The sequence below is a fragment of the Rhinolophus ferrumequinum genome, chromosome 15, assembly GCF_004115265.2.
Source record: "Rhinolophus ferrumequinum isolate MPI-CBG mRhiFer1 chromosome 15, mRhiFer1_v1.p, whole genome shotgun sequence".
Taxonomy (NCBI): Eukaryota; Metazoa; Chordata; class Mammalia; order Chiroptera; family Rhinolophidae; genus Rhinolophus; species Rhinolophus ferrumequinum.
Window position 1 is genome coordinate 4,927,987 of NC_046298.1, and position 14,741 is coordinate 4,942,727.

Here is a 14,741-nt window from a genome sequence, read left to right on the forward strand (position 1 = left end):
GGGACTGGGTTGCGGGGGATGGTGAGTCGCCAGCCTGACGCTCAGACCTTTTCTCGGGTGTGCTGAGCCCCCAACACTCCGTAAGGGAAAGAACGAGACAAGGTGACGGTAGTGTCCATGGTTATTCCCTGGCTCACGCCCCTGCCCAGAAAACTGCCTGCCTGGCATTCACAATGCACTGGGGTCCTGTGGGGTTCTTCCCAAGGGGGAAGGGCTAGCCATCTGGGTTTGCTGAATGGGGCAAGCTGTTTGCTCAGAGCTTGGCATAATTTGTCCCTTGGCCGCCTACCTTGTTTTGGGTGCAGTTTTATTCCTACTTGCCCACTGTTGCATGGCCTTGCCACTCTCTGCTGCCTGTGGCTGGCACGCACTAGTCAGAGATTAGCCAGGCCATCTTTTTGGTCTGGGACACCCCATCTTGGGTCCGTCCCTCCAGGGAGACCCTGAATCTTCCCCAGGTAGATGAGGTCTCTCTCCCCTGGACTCCGGATTATGTATCTTTACTCATTGGTGCTTCTCCCAGATCTCTGTGCTATACCATCTTAACCTGGTGGGCATGTGTTAACCTGGGGCTTGGCTGACAGGGGCTGTGTCCAAGTCACGTCGGTGTCCCCAGCACCCAAGAGGGGTCCTGCCTACCGGGAGGAGGCCGGGTGTTGCTGAGTGGGACAGGAAAGGGTCAGGCCGTGCTTTGTGCCCTGGCGCTGTGAGGAGCAGAAACCAGTCTTCCCTGTCTGAGGCTGAGAGAGCCTGAGGTTGTCCCAGCTTTGGGTATGTTGGTCCAGCAGGTTTGGGAGCATTGAGTGCCAGGGCTCAGAGACCTTGCGGGAGAGCAGCCTGCCACGGAGGGTGGCGTGGGCTGTGGGGCAGCCCACTCCCCAGGGATGCCTGTCCTCACTCCCAGGAGGGCATGGTGTGCACGGTGGAGGGCATGGGACACAGAGTCACGCAGACCTGACACTGAACCCTGGCTCTGCCTTTTCTTAGCTGTGTGTGCTGCGGTGAGTAAGCGGCCTCTCTGAGCCTAGCTTCCTCTTCTGTAGAAGGGGGTGACAGCAGTGCCCTCCTCACGGGCTGAGTGGGGATGACACGAGGCTGTGCACACTGCCAGTCCGGGTCTACTTGCCGACCACAGAGTACATAAGCCTGTGGGCACAGGTCCTGCCTGCGGGGCCCCTGCCGTCGGTGTGAGGGGTGCAGCAGGTCAGCAGGAAAGAGTCTAACCACTGCCTCCACTGAGGAAATTGCTGGAAGGGAGGCCTGGGGAGGGCGGGAGGTGTTAGCTGGGATCATTGGGCCCTGTTCCCCACTTTGTTATTAAACGGTACAGTTTACTGTCAGGATCAAAGGTAGAAAATGATCCCAGGACCCCAAGTGCATGCTCAGAAGGGCCCCTTGAGGACCAGGAGGGGCTTCCCCTCTCTCTTGGGAGGTTTCTGCTCTCTGCTCCCCAACCGTTCCTAGTCGGCTATCTCACCTCTATGCTCCCCATGAACCCAATGGGGAAACTGAGGCCTGGCAAAGCAGAAGGGGCGCTGGGATTTGATTCCTGACCTCATGGGGCCCAGGGCTGCCCAGGTTCTCTGAGGGGTTTCAGCCTTGGCCTGGCCCTAGCATGAGGCAGCTGCAATGGACAGGCAGCAGGCTAGATTGGAGACCTTCAACCTCTCAGAGATGGATGAGGCCCCCCACGATGTGGGTGGGGAAACTGAGGCGTACGGCCTATGTGTGAGTGCAGAGCCAGGCCGAGGCTCCCTGCCAGGCTGCTCTCACCGCTCATTGCCATGCGTTTACTCCCTGCCTCCAACTGTCATCTTGGGGCTTTTAATGGAGGTTTTTGGTGCTTGTTTTATTTTTACTTTTTGAAAATTGTTCCAGCTTAAAGCTTCCAATTTCCATGAAGTCATTGGAACCGGGAGCCTGGTCTGACAGCTCCCCCCACTCCTGTTGAGGGCTTTGCTGCGGCTGGGAGAGGGGCCCAGAGCACCCCGAGTGGCGCTGAGCTGAGGTTCAGCATTAGCCTCTGCCACCCCCGCCGTGAGCCGCCCGCCCACCGGAGCAGGAAGTGGTGGGTCCCGGATGTCACTCACTCTCGTTAGGTAGCGGATGGAAGGAGCCTTCGCATGTGTGAAACTGGATGCTGGCCAAGGAGGGGCAGGCAGAAGTCGGGCCACCTCCCCGCCGCCTCAGACCCTGGCCCGCTGCTGAAGGGCTCTCTGGGAGAGCCACGTAGAGCGGGGCGTGGGGACAGGGTGCCATCTGTCCTGGCTGCCTGGAACTAAGGGGACTTCTGGACAGCAACCCCTATCAGGCAGGCCTGGCCTGGTAGTGGATGGACTAGGTCTGGGCTGGGGGTGGGGGAGGCTCTCAGAGCCTCCTGGGCAGATGGCTGGGTAGGGCAGCCCCTGGATAAAGGACCAGAGATCACTTGTCACCGTGACAGGAAGGTGCTGTTATTACTGCGGTGTTATTCACTTGGCCTGTTGCACCTAGAATTCTGTGAACTACAGACTCTCAGATGTCCACATTTCTTTTCAAGGTTGTAATTTTACATCTACAAGTACACTCAACTTTTCTCAATGACAGTAAAAATTAGCAAGGGAAGGGCAATTGAATGTATTTTATTAAGTTAAAAAAAAATAAACAAATAACCCAAACTCTAGAAGTGATGCCAAGAGAGCCACTGGACCAAGATGCCTCAAGGAAATGGAGTCGTCTCCCTTTCCCTCCATGCCCTCCCAACCCAAGGCCCCGAGACCACGTGGACCATTGGGAGGGGGTCCTTCTGGATCTTTCTGCGTGCTAATCAAGCACATGCTCACAGACGCGGGGAGAAGCAGAAGCTTCTTTGCCCTGTGACTACATGGTGCTCAGGACAGCTGGCACTGCCAGCTTCCTCCCCGGCCAGCCCTGGAGGGGCGGGGAAAGCAGACTGCTGGGCTGGTCTGAGTGACAGGCCCCTGGTCCAAAGGCCTGCACAGGCACCTGGAGTCCGGGCTGGCTCTGCCTGGAATGGTTGTGTGGCCGTGGGCTGTCACTAGCTCTTGCTTGGTCACAGCCGTGCAGGTGGGCCCTGTGAGGGGTGGCTAGACTAGCCTTTCTCAGAGTGGCGGCGCTGCTCCACTGGGGGCCCTGGGGGGCTTTCAGCCTGGATGTGGATGAACATGTTTAAAATTTGTTAGGTATTGATTTTAACATGTTTCAGAAGAAAACCATCTGTAAATAGGACCTTGAATCTATGACTTCATCAGTGTAGTCGGGCCTCAGACGAGGCTAAAGAAGATACTGAAATGAAAGTGAGACCGAAGAGGAAGTGTAAAGGGAAGGGGTCTGCAGGAAGCGCAGGCGTCTGCCGGGGCGCAGTCTGGGAGCCCTTCCTGACCAGGCTGCCGGGCTCCCCACCTCCACCTGGGCGCTGGGCTTTCTGGGGTTTTCCTGTGGCTCTGGGTGTGAGGTGTGGGTGTGGAGGCGGGGAAGCTCTCAGATTGTTCCCTATTCTGGGCCCTCACAAGAGTCACCAGTGGCACTTTATGGAAAAGAAGTGTCTGTTTACTGGTGGCCATTTTCTGGGGGTGGGGGCGAGGGGTGGTCTTGCAGGGCCTCTGTGCCAGGAGTCGGCCCTACCAGAATGGGGTCGGTGCACGGAGCAGTGCGCTGGGGCAGGAGTGTGAGCTCCAAACAAGTCACAGGTGCTTTTTAAAGGTCTAACTTGATGTCGCTTTGGGGACGTGGACCCCCCTTTACAGTTTGTAACAATTGGTTTAACTCATTCTCTGCCTCTCTCACCCCCCTGTAGTGGGTGTCACTGCCCCCAGTTTGCAGAGAAGACTGCGGCCCAGCGGGGCACTGTCTTGTCCTGGGTCACACAGCCAGCTGGGGCCTAGGGGCGTCCGCTCGCACACACTGCCTGTCATGGAGAGCTGCCATGTTTGAGGTGTGGTGTTGGTTCAGGATGCTGAGCCCGTCTGTGGGGAGGCTGATGGGACAGGGCTGAACAGGGGCTCTGGGTGGCTTTGGGGGGCGAATGAAGTGGGGGAGGGGCTTCACTGGCAGAGTGAGGAATCAGGTTCCTCTGAGGGAGCCCCTGGCCAGGCCTGGCCTGACCCCTGTTCTGCACCCACTGCGGGTGGCTGGGCTGTCAGGGCTGTGCACTGGGCTGCTGCCTCAGCTGGGAGGTGGATGAATCGGCCCTTTGGGTTTCCCATGACTTGCCATCCGCCACCACCAGGGATCATCCAGAAGTGGCTGATGGCCTGTCCCTCAGCGCCGTCCCTTTCCTCCCTCCTCCTGTCCTGGAGGGAGGGGGTCCGGGGCGCCTCCACATTGAGCTGGTGGCAGCTCCACATAGCCTGAGGCCCAGGCGGAAGGCAAGGCTTAACCCACTGGGAGAGATCCGGGGCCTCTGAGGGGGCAGCAGAGCGGGTCACACTCGAAGCCTGGGTCAGAGTGGCTGAGTCTGGCCTTTTGTGGGGTCGGATTTCAGAGGTTGGGAGAGAAGTGCCGATGGTGGACCTTTTGGGCGTTTACTGTGTTTAAAAAGACTTCTGTAGCCAAGAACTGGGAGTAAGTGTAGGTCAGTGAATGAGACCACCGCGTCTGAACAGCAGCCAGAGAAACAGGGGTCTCCGGGAGGCCGTCGGGTCCACCCCCTGCCTCTGAGCAGAGCTGGAGGATGCTCAGGTCGTGGTCTGGGCTCAAGCCCCCTCTGCCCCCGCCCAGCAGTGTGAGCAAGGGACCGAGCAGCTTCTTGCATCTGTGAGGTAGGTTGTTCCTGGTACCCCGTGTGACAGGTGGTTGTAGGATCAGACGAGGGGATGCACGTGCTGGAGGTCGTTGGCATCGCTGTCACGTGGCTGGTGTGGGTATCTGCTGTCCGTCCTGCCTTGGGTCGGAGGTTGGACATGCCGACAGCCATCAGTGTCCAGCTTGACCTGCCATTGCGCACAATTTCGCAACCGGCCACGTCGTGGCTGGAGTGTCTCCCAGTCCTGGGCACAGACCTGCTGGGCAGAAGCAGCTTCCGTTCCTGCTCTCCCCTTCTCCCCACGCGCCCTTCTAGGTGTTGGGTCAGGTGGATGGTAAGCCGTCGGCCGGAGGTGAGCTCAGCTCCTCTGTGGTGACCCTTCTCTCCGTGACACCTGGGGCCGTCCTTTCTCCTGTCATCTGCTGACTTCTTTGACAGGTCTCGTTCACCGGCGTTTTCTGAGCACCGTCCAAGTGCTGTGCCAGGGAAGTAAACCAGAGCCGACCTCTTGTTCGGGTGGGTGGGACGGCTGACCTCGGGCCCCGCGAAGAGGCCTGTTGGGCTCCCGGGTTCCTCTAACACACGTGTGATCAGGCTGTGCTGTCTGGAGTCTTTGGGACCCCTTCTGGATTCCGGGGCCCTCCCGATCCTGGCCTCTCTCTTAGGGCCTCTCATGCTCTGGGGACCAGGCCCTGACTTGGTCAGCAGACTGGATTGCCCCTCTCCTGCCTTTGCCCGTGCCATCCCCGCTGCTTAGAGTGCTTGCCCACGTTGTGCGCCCTCTTGGCTAGGGTCACCCCCGTGAGAGCTCCCCCTTCAGGGCTCCGAGAGCTCAGGAGAAAGGGGCTCCGGCATGTCTGCTCCTGAGGCACCCACCTGGCCCCCTCCCCTCCCCAGCTCCGTGTTGAGCCTCCCTCTCACTGGCACCAGTGCTGGGGGACAGGAGAGGCACCCTCCTCTCCCCATCCCCCCTTTATGCCTCTGTCTGCGCCCCTCCCACACTGACCAATGGGAGGAATTCCTCTGCGACTGTGTCTGGGGGAGAAGAGGCAAACCGAGGTTTTTGTTGCAGGAACCCCAGTTCTCAGCCATGTTCCTGGCCCCCAAAGCCCACCGCCTCTCGCTTCCTCCTGGGCCCGGCTGGAAGTGATGGGGGCAGGAGAGCTCATGACGCAGGAAGGTGGCACTGGGGTTGGTAGGATGGCAGGCCTGGCTTCTGGGGAGCATGAGGCCCCAGGGTGTGTGTGCAGGGGGTGGTGCCACCACCCACCTCTCAGGACCCAGAGGACCCCAATAGAGGCTCTTTGTCTACCAGGATCCAGGCCCTTCTTTGCTACCTCAGGGACCTTTCCCGCCACATACAAGTGGCGCAGTCTCACTACCTCAGGGCCACTGACTTCGGTCGATGGTTCCTGGCGTCGCTGACTGGCTGAGCAGGGAGAGGCCCAGGCTCCTGGCGAGCTTGCACAGATGGGGAAACTGAGGCCCTGAGGGTTCCACAGCCTCTGGCCTAGTGTGAGTTTTCCTGGTTGAAGCTGTGATGGAGGCACATTTCCCCTGGTCTCAGTCAGTGTCGGGGGTGTGGGACCCAGCTGTCCCATCCTCCTGGCCTCAGTCTCCCCATCTCTGCAGTGGGCAGGTTAACTCCACCTCTTGATAGTTCCCTGCCGTGTGGGCCGGGTACTTCCCGGCTCTGCCCATCCCTGCTCCTGGCCTCCCACACCTGTCTCTTCGGCCTTCCCTCTCCAGCTGGGGGAGGAGGAGCCCTTTGAGGTCTGGCGGAGGTGCTGCTTCCCGGGCGAATGAGGAAGCATGTCTTCTGAAACAGCTAGACCCCTGGAGCCACCGCTCAGGTGCCCTGGGGAGGGGAAGCCTTAGTGCCAGGCAGGGCCGGGGCAGGAGTCAGCACTTCCCATCCCTTTGTTGGCCCCCTTTCTGGGCAGGGGAGCAAGGGAAGAGAAGAGCTGCTTTTAGGGGGCTGACAGGAAGTGAGACCAAGACGTCTGGGACTTGAAGTGTGTCCCCCAGTGTCTTTTGATGTCAGGGCTTCTCCAGCTGCCCACCCCTTGTGTTTGGGATCAGGGATGTGACCCAGGGTGATGGCACTCCTTGTGTGCCAGCCTCTGTGTGAGGCCCTGAGCACTAGGTACCGTTATCAGTCCATTCTGGGAGTGAGGAAACTGAGGCCCAGAGAGGTTAATTAGCATGGGCCTGGTCACACAGCAAATCTGATGTGGAGCTGGGATTCATACCTGTTTGGTCTCAGAGCCTGTGCTCTCAGCCTCTAGGCTTTCCTGCCTCACCCACTGCCCTGTGTGAGGCTGCATCATTGACCACCTGGCATTTCTTTTCCTCAGGTGGCTCATTTATCACACATCTCTCTCCTGCCTACCCCCAACATGCACTCTGCAAGGGACCCCGCGTGTGTCTTGCTTGTTGTGGCCTCAGCACCTCTCCCGCCCAGTACTTGGCGTGGGCAAGAGCCAGTGAGCACCTGATTGGTGGAGATGCGGGGCTTCAGGGGCCTGTTTCCCTTGGTAGAAACAGAATAGCAAGGTCGGCCTCCTTCCATGTTCAAAGTTTCTGGGTGTATGAGGAGTTTTTATAGCTGTGAGGTCATTTCACTGCCAGAACAGGCTGGGGAGCGGGATACTTTTTCATCCCCATCGCTCAGGTGAGAAACTGAGTCCGGATAGGCAGGTGACCTGCCAAAACTCATGCAGGCAGCATGAGGGTGCTAGGGCTGGGGCCCAGCCCCTGACTGCCAGGTTGGTACAGGCTATATTTGTCCCAGTCCTTGGAGTTCTGGATTTGCGTGTCCCCTATGTGCCAGGTGGTGTTGGGTCCTGGAAACTGGGCAGTACATGGCCAGACATCAGCCTCGGGAAGGGACAGGCCAGGCGCAGTAAGAAGTGTAAGCACCAGGGACACGGAGACAGGCTTTGTGTCCAGATTAGGAAAGGATTGGGCTGCCCTCCTGGAGGAGGTGGCAGCTGAGCCTGGCTCTAAAGGGTTGGCAGGAGTTTGCCAGACAGATGGAGTTTGGGGGTGGGGAGGTAGGCAGTGCTTTTAGGCTGCCAGAGCCTGGAGACCAAAGGGTGGGGCTTGTTTGGGGAACAGAAATAAGTCAAATCATGCAGCCACGAAGAAGGCCTTGGGAAGCCCCGGAGGAGTTTTTTGGCCAGGGACTGAGCAGGAAGAACTTGGTTTTCTCGGGGTCCCGGACAGGTGCGTGGAGCCCTGGGGGACTATCCTGGGAGCCTTGGGTTTGGGGGATATGGGGGTGCTGGGACTTCCTGTGCCCAGTTGGAGTCTGGCTCCCAAAGGCAAGAGTGTGTGACCTTGGGTGAAGCAAAGAGCGAGTGGCCTGAGAGTGGGGCTTGGCTCCAGGGTTGGCTGTGGGGAGGGCCTCCCGAGTCCGCGTGTGGGTGCAGCTCCGGAAGCCAGGCTTTGGTTTGGAGCAGTTAGCGTGACCTGCTTCCCCTGCAGAAGGGCTCTTCCGGGCCCTGGGCTGGGCTTCACCAGGTAGCCCCGCACCCCTCTCCTGCCCCACGCATGCCCCCCGGCCTCCCTCAGGTTCTCAGGAAGCTGTGGTGAAGTGAGGCCTCAGCCCCGTGGATTAGGGCCGGGTCCTGTGGTGGCTCGTGCTGCAGGAGCCGAACTGGGGGCCTCTGGGCTAGGCGGTGGCTTCAGGGCACAGTGATACTTGCTGGGCTCCACAGATGTCCAGGGGAGGTCGTGGCTCCCAGCGTGGACTGCTGAGCTCTGGGTGGAGGTGCCTTTCCCGCCAACCTCCCTGGGGCTACCTTCTCGGCTAGTCTGTGAGGGGGAGGTGGGGATATGGGTCCAAGCCGGAGAGGTCCCTGGCGGCATCTGGTCCCCAGACGCTGGAGGCCTTTCCTGCCCCTGGAGGAACCAGGCCCAGAGAGCGGGAGGGGCAGAGCTGAGACTTGCGTCTCCTGACAGCCAGCCCAGGACCTCGCCCTTACTGTGCCCATGGCAGGTGGGGAGACTGAGGCAGACGGGCCATGTCCCTGCATGGCACGGGAGAGGCAGGAAGTGCAACAGGAGGGTCTTTTCCGGGTTGGTATTTAGAGCTCTTTCCTGCTTCCTCTTCCCCAGGGCAGATGGCGTGCAGCTGACAACTGCCCGAGGGCAGGGGCTGTCTGTCTTCTGCTCACCCCCACCCCAGGGGCCAACCTCACTGCTGGTCCCCTGGCCCACAAGCTGGTACACAGGCTCGTGCCCCCAGCCGGAGGGAGGGAGCTCCCCCGGCTGTCAGAAAAGGTGAGGGTAGTGGACTGTCGGGGCCAGTTGCCCAGGAAGGCTTCTTGGGGGAAGCTCTGAGCTGACTCTTGGAGACTCCAAAGTCAGCATTTCCCAAAGAGGGTTCATTAGGGATTTAACGCGAAAAGAATCCTGTGAACCAAAACGCCTGGGAAATGTGTAGTTGTGTTTTAGTCGAACAAATTTCTTTCTGCAGGACTTGTCAGAGCTTTTAGTTGCTGATGTGCACAGGGCACCTTTAAAGGAGGAGGAGGAGAATGTTGCGTTGCAGTGCCTGTGACCAGAAACTGGTGTGGGTGTGTGGCCACGTGTGCACAGCTTTTCACGGCCTCACCGTTGGGCAGAGCACACCTCAGGAAACGCAGGTGTAGGGTTCACCGAGAGCCAGGGCCTTGGAGTGGGGCGGGTCTGGGTATGGATCCCTTCTGTACGGCGTCCCAGCCAGAGGGCTTGGGACAAGCAGGTTAGGAGCCCAGAGTCAGGTCCGCTGGCTGGAAATAGAGTGAGCGCGTCCCCACCCCCACCCTGGGGAGTTGGGACGTTGGGACATTGCCCCAGCCCATTCCCAGCAGGTGCTCAGTGCTTGGAGGCTCTCTGAGGAGGGTGGCCTGAGGGGACCGTCAGGGACGCCAGCCTGGCTGCTGTTCTGCCGCCTCTGTGTCTCCAGCTGGGTTCAGAGGTTGCAGAGTGTGTCTTGAGGGCTGGGTATTATGCTTTTTTTCCTGTCAGCAGGCCTCGAGGGCTTGGGGTAGGGACCAGATGCCCCGGGAGCTCATGCCAGGATGGGTCAGCAGCCACTCCCTCAAGGCCCAGCTGGGCACCACATGGGGGTGTCAGCCCACGTTGCTGCTCATGGCCCCAGAAAGCAGTCCTGCGCTGCTGGCCCCTGCGCTCTCCACCCCCAGAGTCCTGGCCACTTCCAGGGCAGAGTGGAGGACCCCCCACGCCCCAGTGCTGCAGCTGGTGACAGGGTCGGGTGGAAGGGAAGGGGCACTGCCAGGCCCACTGCCAACCTGATAATATGGGTCATCTCAACTTGGGTCCTTTGCGCCAGGTGCTGCCTCAGCGCTCGGCCTGTGTCACCCCCCGGAGTCCCCTCAAAGCCCTGTGTGGTCAGGATGGGATCCTCCCCTCCTTTCAAATGGGGAAAGTGAGGCACAGAGAGGCTAAGTCACTTTCTCTAGATCATGCAGCATAGACATCATGGACCTGAGATTCATTTTTCTTTTTCTTTAAAAAAATTTTTAATATGTTTATTTTTTATGTATTCACGTATATACATAAACATGTACACACCCATCCCGACACAATGCTAGGAGCGTGTCTTTCCATGTTAATATATTAAACCTATAGTGTCACTTTAGTTATCAGTCGCCTTATATTGCCCTTTGAGTTTTTCTATTAGTGTCTTTATTTTTTCCTTTATTTATTTAAAAACCACTTTATTGAAGTATGATTGACATACAAAAAGCTGTGCACGTTTAATGTATGCAACTTTCTAAGTTTGTAGGTAAGTATATGCCTGGAAAACCATCACCACAACCTATCCATCACCTCCAAAAGTTTTTTCTATTAAAAACTTTTTAGAAATTGCACAAGCTACATTATGACTTTAGAAACAGAAACTGAAAATGAAGAGATTTGTTCACTTTGTCAAAGCGACAGTTTTGTTTTCTCCACGTCCTAGTTCCACCCTCATCCATTTCAGGTATGTTACCATGTGGATTTTTCAGAGGATACCCTGTGACAGTAAGGTTCAATACGCACCCTTTTTGACAGCTACGTAGTATTCCTCTATGAGGCTGTGTGGTGCTTTATTTCCCCAGCTCCTAACTGATAGATATATTGTTTGCAGTCTTTTACAAATAATGTTGCAGTGGATAATTTGTACATATGTCATTTCATACACAGGAAAGTGCTTGTAGGAAAAATGACTTGAAGTAGATTTGCTAGGTCAAAGGTATGTGTGTATCCTGGTGACTTCGCTAGATGTGACTCAATTGGCTTCCCGGGGTTGTGCTGAATCACACGCCTGTCGGAGGTGAATGTGGGTGAGTGAGTGCTTATTTCTACCAGCCCAACCAACACAGATTTATGAAATGCTTTGATCTGTGCCAGTCCGATATGTAAAAATGGTTTCCCGTAATTAAAAAAATTCTATTACATGTACTGGGGTGACCTTATTTAATAAAATTATATAGGTTCCATAGTAGTTTTAATTTGCGTTTCTCTTATTATGGGCGAGGTCAGCGTCTTTCCAAATGTCTGTCATTGGTATTGCCTTTCTGTGCACTTCTATTCATAACCTCCTCCCGTTCTTCTGTTGGGTTATTGGTCTTTTTCTTTTTGATTTATTGGAGCTCTTTACGTATGAAGGAGATTAACATCTTGTGATTCAGAGTTACAAATGTTTTCCTAATCTCTCACCTTTTGATTTTGCTTCTGCTAGTTTTTACTATGTGGACAACATTTTTTTAATGTAATCAAATTTATCAGTCTCTTCATTATGGCTTTTAGGTTTTGTGTCTGGTTAGAAAAGGCTTACCCACTACAGCATTATGTGAGAATTCTTTCGTGGTTTCTTGCCCTCTTTGGCAATCATCCTGGTTAAAAATATGAATCCTGCTTGCTGTCTCTCTTCTGGACTCTTGCTGCCTCTTGAAACAAGCTATTAGTAATGCAGAAGTTAAGACTCGAACTTACCGCTTTCTCACCACCTCCAGTTCCGTGGTTACTCTGGGTTGTATCTGTCTGCGGGTTTGTGAAATGGATCTCCTCTCCCACCCCCAACCCCCACTCATGCCTTGCTGTTACCACTGGACCTGCTGTCTGGGTGGGCTGTGGGATGCCCACTGTCCTACAGCCGGACAGGACTAGCTTCACGTGAGGTCCCCGAAGGCCAGCTAGACTTCCCCTTTCTGTTCTTTCCTTATCAAGGGGAAAGGGATCAGAAATGTGTTAAGCACGGGCTTGACAATGTTTCCATCCTAAAAGGAGAGCCTAGTGAGGGCAGTGCTTAAAGGAATGAATCACTAATGGTGAAATTTCAGGCAAGAGTAGGGAAAAATACGGCTGTTCTTTCCAATTGGGGCCCCTGGTTGATTGGCTCGTCAGTTAATAAGCACTGTTGCCTGATCACCCACAGTGTGCAGAGCCGTTGCAGACACCTGGGGGCAGGGGGCACTGAGGTCTCTGTCTTCTGGGAGCTTGTGCCTGGAGCAGTTTCCTCTTGGCACTTGGCCTGGGGCTTGGCACACAGAAGGTGCTAGTGCATATCTGTTGAAGGGATGAATGTGTGAATTCTTTCCAAATGTTTGATGAATGAATGGATGAACTCTTCCCAGGCAGTCACTAACCGTCATAGATTTGGCATAGGAGATAGCAAACCGGATTTACTATCCCTGGCAGCTGGAGCCTTGGGGGTGAGGGGTAAATGAGGTATTTGAATTTTAAAGGGGAAACTGACTTAGGGTAGTGCTTAATCCAGGGGAAAAGCAAAAGATTTCGGGTACAAAGAACAATTCCCTTCCCTCCCCCGCACCCCCAGAATCAGCCCACTGGGGCCAAGTGGCAACATCCAGGCTGTCCCCTTCAGTTTTTCTTTAGTCCTTTTCATTTTATGATTCTGCCTCCACTCCCCACCCAGCCCAGAGCTGGACCTCAAAGGTCTGACATAACCACACCTTTGTAAGAGGGGAAACTGAGGCCCAGATCAGGCGAGGGACTTGCCTGGGGTCACAGAGTAGATTGGTGGCAGAGCTGGGACTGGAACACAGGCGTCTGCACCCCAAGACTGGGCAGCCTGTGGTCCCTGGGAGTGGGCTAGTCAGCCTGGGGGCTCTTGGGGAGCAGAGAGAGCTGCTCACACCATTGGGGGACTTTAGCTTTTGCTCCGTCCGGCAGCTCTGCAGGTTGTCCCCAGGAGGTCAGGAGATGAGGTGGGGGTCCCTGGGGCCTTGCCGCCTTTGCACCTCTGCCTCTCCAGTTGGGACCCCATGCTTGGGCCTCCTCGGCTCTGGGAACTGACTCTTCTTTCTGGGCTCATTTGCCGTTTGTCCCTGCAAACTTGGCCTGCGGACCATCATCTGTACCTCACTCTCCCTGCAACGTGGGTGTCAGCCCCCAGTTTAACGATGAGGAAAGTGAGCCCAGAATGTGAGGTGACTCTGCCACTCACATGGCCAATGGTAGCAGAGCTGGCGTTTGAACCCGGGCCTCCTCCCTCCCTGGTCAGCTCACTTGGGGAAAGGTGTGAGGCAGCAAGTGCTTCCTGTTCCGAGGGAGACCCTTCTTCTTCTGTTTTCCTCTCCTCTGCCCTCCTTCCTCAGCAAAGCCACCCTGCTTGTTCCCCACGCCTTGGTCTGGTTCAGGATTCCAGCTCGTGTGTCCCTCCCTCCCACACCCACCTACCAGGGCCCAGCTGCAGGACCCAGACACAAATGCTTCCACCACAGTTTGGTGAGGCAGGTGCTGGGCCATTTGACAGGAGTCTGGGAAGGCCTCCCCAGGTGGGGGACGTGCCTGGGAGGGAAGGAGGTCTGCGCAAATGTGTGGCGAGGCCTGAGGGGTGCTGCCCTCGGAGGGACAGAGAGGCTGGTGTCGGCAAAGGGGAGGGCTTGCAGGCCAGGAGCTGGCAGCCCCATGAGGCTTTCTGGGTGCCCTTCGTGCCAGGCTCATGCCGGGCAGAGCAGCCTCTGGGCTGTCCTGAGGGAGGTGGCTTTAACGGGAGACTTCCTCAGCAAAACTGAGCGCTGGGCCGGCCTGGGGGCGAGCCTGGGCTCCTGAGTTTCCATCTCCAGCACTGTGGTCGTCCTGCTGGGGTGTGGGCACAGGGACCTGGCCCTCGGGGCCTGAGTGGGGCCCCTCCCTGCCCTCCCACCCACGTCCCAAGGCCTCCACTTCCTCTTTCTGAGGCCACCAGGGCCCCAGGCCCTGTGCAGTTCCGAGGCTGGCCAGGGCTGGGCCAGAGGAAGCAAGGCTGGGGTTCCTGCCAGCACCACTTGGGTGAGGAAGTGGGTGCCCTGTCTGTGAAAGCTGGGGGTGGTCTAGAACTCCCCAAGGAGTGTGGTGGGGCTGGGATACTGCCAGGTCAGCCAGTTTCGCTGGGGAAGGATTTCCTCAGCTGCCCTGAGGGCCCAGTCCTGCCATCAGAATTGGAGGTCCCAGCCCTCGGTTTCCAGCAGCAATTCTGGCTGAGGAACCTGGCCCGCTCCTGTTAGTATTTGGCAAGGAAACCACAGATAGACCTGCCTCGTTTCTAGGGAAGGGAGAAGACGGTGGGGACTAGCTCAGAGGGCTTCCTGGAGAAAGAGGCCCTCCTGGATCTTGTGGCTGAGAGAAGGCTGCCTGACCTTGGCTCTGCAAGGCAGAGGGAGGTACCTTGATGGGGCCCATTTTGACCCTTACCCTCTGTCCTGGGCCTTGAGAGGGAAGAGCAGGAAACGGTCGTCATTTTGTGATTGGGGCTCTGTGGATGTCCGCTTCGTGAAGGTGATGGGCAGGACGAGAGGTGGACCTTGATGGACTGTGTTCAAATCCCAGCTCTCTTGTACTAGCTATGTGACCTCAGGGAAATAGCTGAACCTCTCTGTGACTTATTTCTCACATCCACCTACAGGGCAGGTGTGTGGATGGAAGGAATCCACAGTGCCCAGCACGCAGTCAGCGCACAATAGATTTTGTTTATGGCATTTCCCGCCCGCTCTATCAC

General features: G+C 56.8%; 1 protein-coding gene across 3 annotated transcripts in view; it reads left to right on the forward strand.

The window, feature by feature from the left end:
• The window catches only part of ADCY7 (adenylate cyclase 7), a 54,978-nt gene that overhangs the window by 9,204 nt on the left and 31,033 nt on the right, over window positions 1–14,741 (forward strand). For 2 of the 3 annotated variants that reach the window (XM_033127207.1, XM_033127205.1), the window contains exon 1: window positions 7,865–7,972. The exons of the other annotated variant lie outside the window; for it this stretch is intronic. The gene's annotated coding sequence lies outside the window, so the exon portion shown is untranslated. Of the gene's footprint in view, window positions 1–7,864; window positions 7,973–14,741 lie in introns of those variants that run through there. 3 annotated transcript variants of the gene reach the window in all.